Source organism: Symphalangus syndactylus, chromosome 2, assembly GCF_028878055.3.
Source record: "Symphalangus syndactylus isolate Jambi chromosome 2, NHGRI_mSymSyn1-v2.1_pri, whole genome shotgun sequence".
NCBI classification, from domain to species: Eukaryota; Metazoa; Chordata; class Mammalia; order Primates; family Hylobatidae; genus Symphalangus; species Symphalangus syndactylus.
Genome location: NC_072424.2, coordinates 129,365,183 through 129,368,912, shown reverse-complemented (window position 1 = coordinate 129,368,912; position 3,730 = coordinate 129,365,183). Strand labels below are relative to the sequence as shown.

General features: G+C 41.1%; 1 pseudogene; it reads left to right on the top strand.

The window, feature by feature from the left end:
* The first annotated feature begins 518 nt into the window (after positions 1-518).
* On the top strand, positions 519-1,398 carry LOC129475493 (large ribosomal subunit protein eL8-like; annotated as a pseudogene).
* The last annotated feature ends 2,332 nt before the right edge of the window (positions 1,399-3,730 follow it).

The window sequence follows — 3,730 nt, the reverse complement described above, 5'->3', positions numbered from 1 at the left end:
CTGAGGTCAGGAATTTGAGACCAGCCTGGACAACATGGTGAAACCCCATCTCTACTAAAAGTACAAAAATTAGCTGGGCGTGGTGGTGGGCACCTGTAGTCCCAGCTACTCAGGAGGCTGAGGCAGAAGAATCGCTTGAACTCAGAAGGCGGAGGTTGCAGTGAGCTGAGATCGCAACATTGCACTCCAGCCTGGGCAACAAGAGCGAAACTCCATCTCAAAAACATTTTTTTTTAAAAAAGAATACATAGAGCACCTACTTCCAATAAACTTTCAATAATAAGAGAGGGCTCAGTGAGGATAGAGGAGAGATAGATGATTAGATAGATAGATAGATAGATGATAGATAGATAGATAGATAGATAGATAGATAGATGATAGATAGATAGATGATAGATAGATAGATGATAGATGATAGATAGATAGATAGATAGATAGATAGATAGATAGATAGATAGATGACAGATATAGATATAGATAGATTGACAAGAAACCCACATATATCTCTCCTCCCGCCGCCCAAGATGCCGAAAGGAAAGAAGGCCAAGGGGAAGAAGGTGGCTCCGGCCCCTGCTGTCGTGAAGCAGCAGGAGGCTAAGAAAGTGGTGAATCCCCTGTTTAAGAAAAGGCCTAAGAATTTTGGCATTGGACAGGACATCCAGCCCAAAAGAGACCTCACCCGCTTTGTGAAATGGCCCCGCTATTATCAGGTTGCAGCGGCAGAGAGCCATCCTCTATAAGCGGCTGAAAGTGCCTCCTGCGATTAACCAGTTCACCCAGGCCCTAGACCGCCAAACAGCTACTCAGCTGCTTAAGCTGGCCCACAAGTACAGACCAGAGACAAAGCAAGAGAAGAAGCAGAGACTGTTGGCCCGGGCCGAGAAGAAAGCTGCTGGCAAAGGGGACGTCCCCACGAAGAGACCACCTGTCCTTCGAGCAGGAGTTAACACCGTCACCACGCTGGTGGAGAACAAGAAAGCTCAGCTGGTGGTGATTGCACACGACGTGGATCCCATTGAGCTGGTTGTCTTCTTGCCTGCCCTGTGTCGTAAAATGGGGGTCCCTTACTGCATTATCAAGGAGAAGGCAAGACTGGGACGTCTAGTCCACAGGAAGACCTGCACCACTGTCGCCTTCACACAGGTGAACTTGGAAGACAAAGGTGCTTTGGCTAAGCTGGTGGAAGCTATCAGGACCAATTACAACGACAGATACGATGAGATCCGCCGTCACTGGGGCGGCAACGTCCTGGGTCCTAAGTCTGTGGCTCGTATCGCCAAGCTCGAAAAGGCAAAGGCTAAAGAACTTGCCACTAAACTGGGTTAAATGTACGCTGTTGAGTTTTCTGTACATAAAAATAATTAAAATACAAATTTTCCTTCAAAAAAAAAAAAGAAACCCACATATATATATACATAGACAAGAAACCCATATATATACATATTCAGTAATTGTCTAGATGTATCAAAATACATATTACACTATGGTTTGTAATTTGCTGTCAGTGTCACCCAGACTAAGCATCAGATAGAACTTGCTGTGTTTTCCAAGCAAGTTTTACAAAAGGAAATGACTGGTCCTGAGGAGTTGTGAGAACCGAGCTGTCATTCTTTGAATGTGGTAGATGTCTCTGTCCTTGAGACTCATAATTAGATAAAACATTCTGAGAAGACCATGCCTAGAACAAAACCTCATCTAGGCCATATGACAATTCTTTTCCACTCAAGCAGCCTCACTTTCATGGGTGGAATTTACTGAAGATGAGATGGTTTATTTATCTGCCCTCACAATCCATCTGCTCCTGATATCTCTTTAGTGAAGTCTTTTAATATTATGAGGTGCACATAAATTCCTAATGGCAGCCAGAGTCCATGTTTTGACTTCCCCTGAAAAACTTTAATAACTCATAGTTAACATCTTGTCAGCCTTAGCACTCTCTTCCGTATTGGACCAGAGAGCAAACTTGGAGCAGGACTGGATCATGTAAGCAACAATGTTTTCTTAGCGTGTAGGTTTCATGGCTGTAGCTAGCAAACTAAGAGATGGATCACTGATTTGAATCAATTCAAATCCCAGGAGTTGGTGATTCAGGTTCCATTGAAGCCTGGTGTAGCGTCTACAGCAGGTGGCCATCTAGGATTGAAGCCAACCCATAGTCTTGATCCTTTACCCACCCTACCCTGGGTATGCTCAAAATATGCCTGTCCCACTAGGAACCCTTAAAAGCAAGTGTCCTTGGCCAAGGGCCAACCGCAGTACAGAGAAAGAATATCAGCAGAAAGATACACTAGCCCAGTGCACCTGGACAAAGGCATAGCTCACTCCTGTCTCTTAGCACCATAGTCTTACTCTAATCGCGCCTCTAGATTCCAAGGATCTGTCTGTCTGTACCAGGGAGAACTGGCATTCCTCCCTTGGTTTAGGCAAACACAACTTTATCGTTTGTGCATTTGTTTGATGTAATAATGGCAAACATTTGTTGAACCCCTACCATAGCCAAGCAGTTTTCACTTGCATTCTTATTTAACCCTTACAACTACTGTACCCCATGAGACAGATTCGTTTTGCTCCCATTTTACTGCTGATAAACGGGAGATTTAGAAAGCTACTTTGCCCAAGATCACACAGCTTGACAATGGTGAACCAGGACTTAGGGCTAAATCTCTCTGATTCCAAAGCCCAAGCTACTGACTACTACATAATAGGGCCCCAAATGTGTTAGTGCCACGAGCTGGTCATCTAACAACACTTAAGATTGTTTCGGACAAATCCAATTTCATAGAAATTTGAGAATATTTTTAAATTGGTATGCAGCCATCCATATATTTATTCATTCAAGAAACATTTGTTGAGGGTCTACTATGTCTCATCCCAGATGCAGCCAAGTTTCAAATATTAGGAACATACTATATCTTAGGAACTCACAGGCTAGTAAGGGAACAGAAACACAAATAACCATAATACAATAAGATAGAAGGACAACAATGAGAATACATCAACGGGTTCCCCTCTTTACAGACTTTCTGTATTTCTCAGCCTTTATTTAGATTATATATTCTTTGGTAATTTTCCTAACTACAGTCTTGCAACTCACAAAGAAATTTTGTTATACTCTCTCCCTCACATAAAAAAACAGATTTGTTAAAGCATCAATAATTTAATAATTCTTTCTCAAACATTTGATCATGATAGCTAATATATTTCTGTTTATTTTTTAAACTTATTTTTTATTTACACAATGCTCAGATTAATTTAAATCTCTCAAACATTATTACCTTAAAGATTGTTCTGGGAGGAAATATTTGCAGAAGACATATCTGATAATGGACCATTATCCAAAATATACAAAGAACTCTTAAAAGTCAACAATAAGAAAATGAACAATCTAATTTTAAAATGAGCAAAAGATCTGAACAGACACTTTGCCAGAGAAGATATACAGATGGCAGTTAAGCATATAGAAAGACACTGAACATCATATGTCATTAGGAAATTGAAAATTAAAGCAATAATGAGATACAAATACATACCTATTAGAATGATCAAAGTCCAAAGCAACACCAAATGCTGGCAAGGATGTGGAGCAACAAGAACTCTCAGTCATTGCTGGTGGAAATGTCCCTTTAGGAGACAGTTTGGCAGTCTCTTACAAAACTAAATATACTCTTACCATACGATCCAGTAGTCATGCTTCTGAATTTACCCACGAGTTGAAAACTCTGTCTACACA